This window comes from Mirounga leonina, unplaced genomic scaffold (genome assembly GCF_011800145.1).
Source record: "Mirounga leonina isolate KUSES-001 unplaced genomic scaffold, KU_Mleo_1.0 Mir_97, whole genome shotgun sequence".
NCBI lineage: Eukaryota > Metazoa > Chordata > Mammalia > Carnivora > Phocidae > Mirounga > Mirounga leonina.
In genome coordinates this window covers 5,559,276-5,570,635 of record NW_023270889.1, presented here as the reverse complement: position 1 = coordinate 5,570,635, position 11,360 = coordinate 5,559,276, and the positions used below count along the sequence as shown (strand labels likewise).

Below are 11,360 nucleotides of genomic sequence, written 5' to 3'. Positions count from 1 at the left end.
TTTCTTTCTTTCTTTCTTTCTTTCTTTCTTTCTTTCTTTCTTTCTTTCTCTTTCTTTCTTTCTTTTTTGTATTTATTTGACAGACAGAGAGAGAGCGAGCACAAGAAGGTGGAGTGGCAGAGGGAGAGGGAGAAGCAGGCTCCCCCGCCAAGCAGGGAGCCTGATGCATAGCTCGATCCCAGGACCCTGGGATGAGGACCTGAGCCAGAGGCAGATGCCTAACCGACTGAGCCACCCAGGTGCCTCTGTTTGCTTATTTCTTATTGGACACATTCCAATTTTTTCCTTAGGATAAAAACCTAGAATATAGATTTCTGTGGTGAAGGGTGTATATATAATTCAGGCTTTTGATAAGTAATAAAATTATATTTTCAAAAGCTGTTGCATTCTTGTGTGGATTTCTTACCATTTGTTGGAGAATCATGACTGGAACTCTCAGAGGCTGAAGGGATCATTTTTATGGTATTAAATGTTCTGAGCACTGTCCTTGCCAAGGATATGACCTCTTCCAAGGTCAATACTCAGCCTTTTCTTCTGCCCTGTCTACCTTGTTGAGACCCGAGGCCATCGCTAGGTGAACTACTGAGCCAAACTGGGACAAATTTTTTTTTCTTAAGAATTTGAACCAAGAGTAATAAAATAAAATAAAATAAAATAAAGTACACATATGGAGAGAGAGAAAGAGATTTTTAAAAATTCAGATAAATTCAAACTGTTTCTCTTGTGAAAACTGAAGCCAGAGGCTGGAAATGCACCATATAGATACTGTCTTTCTGACATGTAATAATAAAAGAAGTTCTTTTAATTAAAAAAAAAAAAGAATTTGAACAAAGAGGCATGAAATCCAGAAACTCAGAGAATGTAGCTAGATGTACTAGATCCTGGAGCTCTGTGGTCACATAGAGTTAGGCAGAAGGGTGAACATTTAGTGAACTATATGTCCTGAAAAAAGCTGAAATAAAAAACTTTTTCTATAGAGAGGATGTAGAGAAAGGAATCGATGCTGAACATCAGAGACCACGTGGCCTGAGGGATTCAATGGTGCAGTTGAGTTCCATCAGTATATTCTGAGGTTTGTTCCATAAGACCCCCCTCTGCTTCCTGGAGTTTGATCTCTTTTGATCCCCATCTAAGACACTTGACTCCAGGTAAAATGCAAAGCATTTACTTCAGAAACATAAGCCTCCAAACATAAATAGAGAGCTATTTTCTGAAATATAAATTAGAACATGTCTGACAAAAGATGATTTTTCAGAGTGGTACATTTACATAAAAAAAATTACCAGACCAGACCTGCTCTTAATTGTTTGAGTGTGTAGAATTTCATGCACCCAACTTCACCTTGATGAATCTAGTACAATAGTTCTCAAACTCGAGTGCACATCAAAATTACCTGGGGGGCTTGTTACAACTCAGATTTTTGGACCCCATCCTAAGTTTCTGATTCAGCAGTTCTAGGGGAGACCCCAAAAATGTGTATTTCTAACAAGTCCTCAGGTAATGTTTGTTGATGCTTCTAGCCTTGGGACCACACGTTGAGAACCACTGAAGCAGTAAGAATGTGGGAAAGTCCCTCAGAGAAGAAAATGATGCAATTTCTCATGTTTTTACTAGTAACTCTTAGGAAGATCTTAATATTAACTCTTTCTCTCATCCTCTTCTCCCCTCTACTTCCCTACATCCCCCAACCATCACCCCCTGGAAACCCTTTGTCCCAGCTGCCATATTCTACCATGGATGGCACTTAACACACTGCCTGGTAACTTGTATGCCCCATGAACTGCCACATCCTTAGGGCGGAGACCAGGATATATCATCTGTGTGTCCACTGATTAGCACCATATTCTAGACATGATAGGCATGGAATACAAGTGTGTTGACTGAATGATAGAATGAATAAGAATTCGTTTTTCTTACTGATTCTTTAGGTCCTTGACAAAGTCCATCTCTGGTGGACTTGATCCCTCCGTTTCTCTCTGGTAAAATTGAGACTGTTGCTTATCTCTTTCTTTGCCTTTATTCTTACAATGTAAATTGGCTTGTCAGGTTGGAATAAAGCAAGGTAGGGGAGAGCATGTGTGTGTATGCACATGCACGTGTGCTCTGTTTTGCTTTTTTTTTTAAGTAAGCTGTAGGCCCAACATGAGCTTGGACTCACAACCTGAGGCCAAAGATCACATGCTCCACTAAATGAGCCAGTGAGGTGCCCCTGTTTTCCTTTTATTTCCTTCTTGCTGTTCATGTGATACAATAGCTGTGTGAATTGGTGGAGTTGGGTATTTCCACCACACCATGTACCTCCTTGAAGAATGTCCCATTCATAGAGAGTTTAATTTTACCTTTTGTGGCTCACAACGCTTGGCTTTGCTTGAGTAGCAATGCATAACCCACAAAACTAGATTGTCATTAATTCGCATCGTCATTCATTCACATAATTTCTTGTGAGTCTAGGCATTTTGAGATAGCACCAAAAAGTATTGGACGGGGAATTAGCAATCCTGGAATCTAGTCTTAGCTTAAGCTTTAATAAGTCGCATGCCCTTAGCCAAGTCTCCTAATTTGATTGTTCAAAAATCTAAATATTCTTTCCAAATCTTACCACTCTCAGCATCTGTGAAGTTGAGAGGAATATGTTCTCAAAAGCGTGACATGCTCTAGGCATATATTTATTTTCATACTCCATACTTTCATATTTTTGGTTCATATGTCCTTTTCGGTGGTAAAGAAGTCATTTGATTAAATAAAGGCATTCCAAAGGGCTGTGTTGCAGCCATCTGTCCTGTGTCTTTGGATTCTCTAGAAGTGAATGAAAAAGAGAATTTAAAGAAGAGGAGCCAATTAGAAGAGATACTTTGCATTTATTCCCATGAAGAAGGAAACTAGAGTTCTTGCCCAGGTCTGAGTATTTGAGTATTTAATTTTTCAGTGAGCAGGAACCAGACCCATCAACATATCCTCTTTGAATATTTATGGTTTGTTCTATATCTTGTCCTTGTGGAATTTCCTGAGCGAAGAGATTGTATGTTTGACCCTTGAAGAAGATAATGTGATCTCAGAAATATGCTATTTGGCATCCTAAGAAAGTCCAGATTTAAAGTATCAGCCTGGTCACTTGCTAACTTCTTCCAAATGTCCAGCTGTTATCATTACAATATGTTCATGTCTTGGTCTTGAGAAGTATAGTTTATAACAATGTCACAATGGCAGAATAGTTGGTAAGGATGTTTTTTCTGCATATTTGACTTGTTAAAGAAAAACAATTTTGGGGAAGTGATGGTGAGGGTGGAGAAACATATTTTCATGGTGATGAAGCCACAGCAAATTTCCAGAGGAAGACAAGCTGCCACTCTCTTGACCTTTTGAGATTCCCCAGGAAGTTTAATTCTCCATCAGTTTGCTACTTCATAGGATGAGATCTGATTTTAAAAACTAGGCTGGTATATTGTAAGTACTTTCTTTCATAGGAACTGCGTTGAAGGTGATCCTCAAACTACTTGGTGCACAGTGTGAACTAAGATATTAATTTACTTTCATTTCCAGTTTTCTGATGGTCTTTACCTAAAAAAAAAAAAAAGACAAAAACAAAAAACCCCAACTCAACTGGATTGAATTTTGGCTGAGTTGTGCCTCCTTTGAATAATATTTCCATTTGGTACTTACTGGGATACTCAGAAAACCTTAAAATCTTTAAAGGGTCGTATTTCCTCTATGGAAGCAGAAGGGTACTTTTGACTTCCTGGGTCCCTTTAAAAATCTTTATCCAAGTAAACTATATGCACATCAGGAAAATACACATAGCATCAGTGTAAAAATCATTAAATTTTCAGATACTGAACACAACTGTGTAACCAGCACTTAGATCAAGAAACAAAACACTGTCAGCACCATATAAACCCCCTTGTGCTCTCTTCTAGTTCCTAGCTCCTCTCCCCACCAACGGTAACGATGATGTTGACTTTTTTTTTTTTTAAGATTTATTAATTTATTTTAGAGAAAGAGACTGACAGAGAGAGCATGAGCGGGAGGGGCAGAGGGAGAGTGAGAGAATCTCAATCAGACTCTGTGCTGAGCACGGAGCCACTGACATGGGGCTCAGTCTCAAGACCATGCGATCACGACTTGAGCTGAAACCAAGAGTCCAATGCTTAACCGACTGGGCCACCCAGGCACCGCTATGGTGTTGACTTCTAACAGCATAGACTACTTTTGCCTGTTTTTATACTTTCGATCATGTTTTGGTCATATTAAAGACATTATTTGCTATGTACTCTTTTGGATCTGACTTCTTTTATTCAACATTATGTAAATAAGAGTCATTGTGTAATATATAGGTGCTAATCATTCATTCTCATTTCTGAATGATGTGTAAGTAGGCAGTATTTATCAATTTTACTCTTGATGGAATTTGGGTATTTCTGTATTTTTGGCCTTAATGAATAGATTGGCTCTGAACATGTGAGGACATGTCTTTGGTGGATAGATGTATGTGTTTGAGCCGTATGTATACTTAGGAGTGGAATTGCTAGGTCATAAAATTTGCATAAGTTTAGCTTTACTAGATACTGCCAGTTTTCCAAAGTCATACCATTTTACTGTTTCATCCTTGGTTTCTTTTGACTGGTATTCCCGAAGGTGCAACCGAGAAAAGGTAGTTGAACTAATGGCTCTGATATTAAAACTGAATTGTGGTAAAAGGCAGACCCCTGCTGAATATACCTTTCCTCCTCAAGGGTCTGATCTTTCCCTAACTCTTATTTAATGAAATCATAAATTCCTGTCCCTCTCTTGTTCAACTGAAGGTAACACTTAAATGATGTTGTTTCGAGGTTCACTTACGAGATTTGAGGTGGTTTAAAATCATTTTTAAACTGTCTATACTAAAGAAAAATGGAAAAATGTGCATCTTTAAAGATTACCCCTCTCTGACTAGTGTCCAAAAAATGTTGAATGGAACCGATTTCTTAAAAAATTTTTGATGGTCTTTATTCAATTTGCTCCTAGCTTCTGCTAAACAGACAAAGCAAAATGCAGAAATATTGGAACAGTCCTTATTTAAAGAAAAAAATGGTTTTCAGCAAGGGAAACAACATAACACCTATGAAAACATACTGCCATAACTGTCTGAAAATATTTCTGAAGGAACTAGAATGAATTTGAACAGTACCGTACAACAAGGACATTTACTGTAAGAAAAGACCCCCATCTAATGTTCTTTGGGCAGCTTTCTTAGAGACTGGAGCATTCCCAAGTACTCAACTAAATATTTCTAAATGCTTAGGATATAAATATTACTGTTATGAATTAAACAATTATAAATAAATGTATAAATTAAAGCAATTTAGTGTTTGTTATAGCCTGCATATTAATTTTATTTTTATAAATTTTTAAAAAAAGATTTTTAAAATTTATTTATTTGATAGAGAGAAAGAGAGACCACGAGTAGAGGGAACAGCAGAGGGAGAGGGAAAAGAGACTTCCTGCTGAGCAGGGAGCCGTGGGGTTCGATCCCAGGACCCCGAGATCATGACCTGAGCCGAAGGCAGATGCTTAACTGACTGAGCCACCCAGGTGCCCCTGCATATTAATTTTAGTTAAAATATTATGGAATAGGGGCGCCTGGGTGGCTCAGTCATTAAGCATCTGCCTTTGGCTCAGGTCATGATCCTGGGGTCCTGGGATCAAGCCCCGCATCAGGCTCCCTGCTCTGCAGGAAGCCTGCTTCTCCCTCTCCCACTCCCCCTGCTTGTGTTCCCTCTCTCGCTGTGGCTCTCTCTGTCAAATAAATAAATAAAATCTTTAAAAAAAAATATTATGGAATAGAGTGCTCCTATGTGTTATATAGGCATCAGTCCCTTAGGTGATCTACAATTACACTGTTTGGTCATGTTTCTTATTTGACCTAAAGGATAATTTTATTATATCCAGGAATCCTAAGATATATATCTTCAACTTCATTTTCTTACCTATTACTGTAGGCATGTAATTTATTTCGTGTAAGTTTCTTGGTTCAGAATATAATATGTAATTAAACATGGCTTCTTTGCAAAAATAAATCATATAGATTCCGGGTATATATTGTATTATGAATGAAAATGCCCCCCCCCAAGTGTGTATTGTGTGGTATGACTTTGTGTATAAACACACACATACACATGCATATCAAGCCTTACAGTGTGAAGTAGGGGAAGTTTATTTTTGTAAAATCAGTGCACCGTAGTATAGCTGAAAGGACCCCTGAGCTCTGCTCAGAGGTTTGGATTTTGTGCAACAAACAACAGCAAGCCAATTAAAGGTTTTCATAGAGGAATGAGATCAGAGGTCCTTTAGGAAGATGATTCTGGGAGGAATTGGATGCAGGAAGAAGATTTAGAAGCCCAAACTGGCTCATGTAACAGAACTCCTGAAAGTCATAATCATCTTTGTAGAACATTATGAACCATTGTTATATTAAACTTAAAACAACTAAGAATATCAGTTCATGCAATAGATATCATCTCATACCAAATTCTAGTGTAGATGAGCTACAGGTATGTCAAACTTTTAAGAAAAATGCAAACACATTCTACTGAGAAAAATCAATCCATGAATTGTCCCACCTTGTGAAAGTCTTAAAACCACCCAGATTTGATTTAAAAAGATGTCTCTGCGGGTGGCTGGATGGTGCAGTTGGTTTAAGTGTCTGACTCTTGGTTTCAGTTCAGGCCGTGTTCTCAGGGTTGTGAGATCAAGCCCTGCATCAGGCTCTATGCTCAGTGCGGAGTCTGCTTAAGACTATCTCTCCCTCTCTCTCAAGTAAATAAATCTTAAAAAAAAAAAATGATGTCTCTGTCCATCTCTTGGAACCTCAGTGTTCTACAGGAGTAAACCTTGAGAATAGTTCATTCCGCTGTTTCTCTTGATATGAGAAACATAAGAAAATAAGGGATATTGTGAAGGAGTTGACAAACGGTGAAGGGTGAGGGGGAGAGGAATGCTAAAATGTTAGTAACTGTTACGTAGAAATCCTTTTTAATGAAACCAGAGCTTACATTCTGATTTGGGATTGGTGGTAAATCTTTCATGTTTGATAATCTTCCTTTTTACATTCTTATTTTAAAAAAAGCAATTGCATGTTTATAGGCAAAAGCAGATAGAGACAGCACTCTCAGAAATCACATTTGTCGTAGCTCAGTGTTCATGCTTGATTGCTAGTGTTCAAAAGCATGGAAGCTTATGAGTTAGGCTTTTGGAAAAACCGACCTCCTCTCTTAAGACAAAATGTTCTGTAAAGCATACACCCCACACTTCTGCATGACATTAATAAATAAGTCTTTAATTATGCTTATGTGCCTCTATTCTTGCGAGGCAACCAGCAATATACAGCAGAGCTGTAAAATCCCAGGTGGCTTATGGTTAATGACAAAGGAGCATCAGCAGCACTGAGTAATGAGGTATTTAAAGAATGATACAGCCTAATTTTTGTTAAGCCACTGCACAGGTAAATGACTTGCTTGGACAGGTAGTTATGCATCGACCTTAATGATAATTCTGCACAAAACAAATTAAAAAAAATCCCACCAGAAAGTTTTCAGCACAGCCGTGGCCAGCTTGCTTGAGCCCAAAGCCAGCTTAAGAGATTTGTGGATTCAACTGTCTTATAGTGTTTGCAAACTAGAAGAAAGTGGCACATGAGCTTTGGCATAGCACCGAAGTTGTAATTCTGTACACAAGGTGTATGTTTGAAAAGGACAGAGGCAGTGTGTTTTGATGAGTGAGGAGTCAGAGGGACTTTGGTCTCAGTCCTACAAAAGACTGATCATCACCTAAGGCAAATCCTTGGTTTTGCTTTCCTCCAAATGTAACCATGTCATGTTCAGAAGTTGGTATAACACAGCCTTTAATATAGCTATTTTAAAGCTTACCTCCTGACTTTTAAGGGGTTTGTATCTTAAATTCCTTCACCTGATCATGTAAACTCTTGTGGGCATAAATAGGAAGCTAGTTATAAAAATGCATTGAAAACAAGAATGTTGTATATAAGGGAAATATTATTACTGGAAATGTTAAGTCATCTCTTAAAACATCGAGCACACCAAGAATTGGCTTTGATTTGCCTCAAAAAGCAGGAGGTTGTAACTTTCAAAGAAAATTCTCATAAGAGATATTAGGATAGAAAGGGCCAAGCTGTATGTATAATTATTAACTGGGACCAGTTTGTTTTATTATAAGGCTTGCTCTGCTACCCTGAAGTAGGTTTCAGCATGGCCTGAAACTGCATAAATGATGGTGAAAGTAAATGAAATAAATGTACTCCTCCTTACTTTTAGAAAAGTGAATTTAAAATCATATACATAAGGTTCAATAGTGGAGTCAGGATGTGCCTCATAGTCCATACTCTAAGGAAACCATATCTAGAGTTGAACATTTTTATCTTGGCACATGAAGACTTCAGGAAAGGGATTGAGGAAAAATAACTTTTGATATTTGTAAGACATAGAGATGAGATTTGAGTCAAGGTTAAAGGTTTTTTATTATATATATATATATGCATTGTATGTATAACCATATACGTATATGTTTGTGTATATAAAATATATAACATGTACAAAAGTTTTGTACATAGGGATGTGCATATATATGTGTGCATGTTTATGTAGTATAATAAATACAGCACAGTGACAGTAATCATATATTGGAAAACAAAATGGGAAAACTGACAAAATCCCTTGGGAGTGATTTTGAGGGACCAGTGACACTTTAAATATATCCATATAAACCTTTAAATTTTCCTTGAAAACTAGAATAAGCAAGGCTTCAAGATATTTCCCCATGTGAAATAAAGACAAGCAGTAGTATCTTGGGAGAAGAGATTTAGTGCAATCTTAACCTCACATTAAACTTGTATTTTAGGGTAATTTTTTGAAAGAATACATCAAAGCATATGAAACTGGTGCCTAATTATATTATCATTAGTATACAATAGATAGTGTTATCATTCTTCATAAAGTATTACGAAATAAGTATGTTGAGAATATTTAATTATGTGGATGAGTGAAATAATAAAGGAAAATTGCTAGTTAATTGCTTTCCTTAGAAATGCTATTAGGAGTGGCAATTGCCTAGCACTCTCATGATTCATCCTACAGAAATATGCTGTTGGGCTGCTCTCTGCAGAATTATTCTGGGGCAACTAGGAGGGAGAACTAGGACTTGTTGGTATCCATTTTGTTCTTTATTATTTATTCTCTGTAATGTACCATTGCCTCTGGGAAGCCTTCCCTGACTTCAGCTGGAAGAACTTTCTATGAGCCCTGAACACTTGGCCTGTACCTCTGTTATGCTTCTCAGCACATGGTATTTTAATTATTATTTCATGTGTTTGTTTCTCCTTCCAAACTGGGAACTCATTAGAGACATGACTATGTATTATTCTTCCCAAGCCCTAGCTCAGGGCCTGGCACAGAATAGGTGGTTGATGCAGATTGTGAAATTGAAAAGTCTCTTCTCATAGAACTAAAGGCAATGGCTTGGGAAAGTGGGTCTGAACCAAAGGTTCTCTCGTTTTTTCCTCTCATGAGCATCTGAAACAATCTCATTACCTTTAAGAAGAATTGCCTGAAGAGATTCAATCTGTTGACAGGCTCCTTTGCTTCCTTATTTTCTCTAAATGAAAAAGAGAGGAAGGAAGGAAGGGAAAGAAAGAAATGCATTTTTTTTTCTCTTTACATTTCATCTCGTTGGAAAAACATCACTTGAAGGCTGTGACTGTTTAGAAAAGTAGAACCATCCTGATCCTGATTCAGGATCAGTTGTCTTTTGTGGATGATTGACATTATCTTGTAAATATATATACTCTGTAAATATGTCTTTTGAATTTCCCCATTTACTCTAACATGTTATAGATTGGGGTGGGTGTTCTATAAAATAGGTGATCCTGATGCCTTCTCAATATAAATTTCTAGGATCCTAAGAAAATATATATAATAACTTTCTCTCAATTTTTTTTTCTCATATGCATTGCAGACTCTGGCACCCATCTGTTCTCAAGGGTACATATCTAAAGGGTGCATGCCTAATTTAAAAAAAAATCTAATTTGGAGTCAACAAGGGAAGAGGTATCACCACAAGTACACCTAGTGTTTAAGAATGAGAATGAGAAAATGGACTTTATTGAGGAACTCATGCCTCTAATCAGGGAAAAAGCAGAAAGTTGAAAAAAAAAGTTAAAATAGTAGAACTGTAGATAATTAAAAATGGTAGAAAATAAAAATTTGATTCTGAAGATGTCTGCTAAGGATCAGTTGCAGATAATAAGTGAAATAGTAGCTTAGAGAAAATCTGTCAGTTTTGAGAAAAGGAGGAATGTGGTATGTAAATTACCAACCAGAGAAATAAAGCAGAGACAGTATTCAGCAATGGTGGCACTAGGAGAATAACCTTTGGATATAAGGAACTAGTATCTTATATTGGAAATTATCTTCCCTCCCTACCTGCCTATCTCTTGTGGACTAAAGTAAACACTTGAGGTAGCACTTAAGGAGGAAAGTAGGAAAATGAGAGCATATTGCCTACACACACATACCCATATACACTAGAGGGCTTTAAAGCCAGAGAGGGAGCTGTCAATGGGTTACTTTGCAACTGACCTGGCCTCCTGGCCTTCCCTCTCTCTTTTTAAAAGTAATCTCTACACCCAATGTGGGGCTTGAACCTACAACCCCAAGATCAGGAGTCATATGCTCTACAGTCAGGGCCATCCAGGTGCCCCCGACCTTCTCCCTAAATGAATGCCTAGCTGCGTAGTCCAAACGTATGTGTGTGTGTCGGGGGGGAGTTGTGGGTTACAGACATAAAAACTGAGACAAAGATAAAGTTAGAAAGTACCAGAGACATAGAAAATGGCAAGAGTGTTTGTTCATTTTTTCCTACAATGTGTCAATTATATCCCAGTTGATGTTGTCTGTAAAGGACAAGAAAATGAAATGCCAAATGGCTTAATACGTAAATTCCTAAGCATTTGCTTACATTTCAGAGATTTATTTTGACTATCAGGCTAAATGTCAAAATTTTTCTAATCACATTTGGCTTATAGACTTGCATTGGGATTTCATGTCATTTTTGTTCTTCAGTTTCTTGACTTATATGAAATATCTGTAATTTGTAGCTAACAGGTCCTATGGGATACTATGACAGTCTGGATAAAAACCACTGCATTGGAAAAAATAAATTGGTACAACAGTGTGTTGCACGAAGATCCTTTTCTTGGCTTTTCATTCCCCACATATTTGTTTTCTTTAGTGTCCCGTATATTTAAGATGTTTCTAAAAAGAACTTAACCTGGGGTGCCTGGGTGATTCAGTCAGTTAAGCTTCTGACTCTTG

At 37.4% G+C, this 11,360-nt stretch overlaps 1 long non-coding RNA gene across 2 annotated transcripts in view; it reads left to right on the top strand.

Moving 5' to 3' along the window:
* The window catches only part of LOC118006520, a 105,790-nt gene that overhangs the window by 80,328 nt on the left and 14,102 nt on the right, over positions 1 to 11,360 (top strand). Inside the window, exon 4 of one of the 2 annotated variants that reach the window (XR_004678099.1) lies at positions 10,003 to 10,028. The exons of the other annotated variant lie outside the window; for it this stretch is intronic. This is a non-coding gene — a long non-coding RNA (uncharacterized LOC118006520). The remainder of the gene's footprint in view (positions 1 to 10,002; positions 10,029 to 11,360) is intronic. 2 annotated transcript variants of the gene reach the window in all.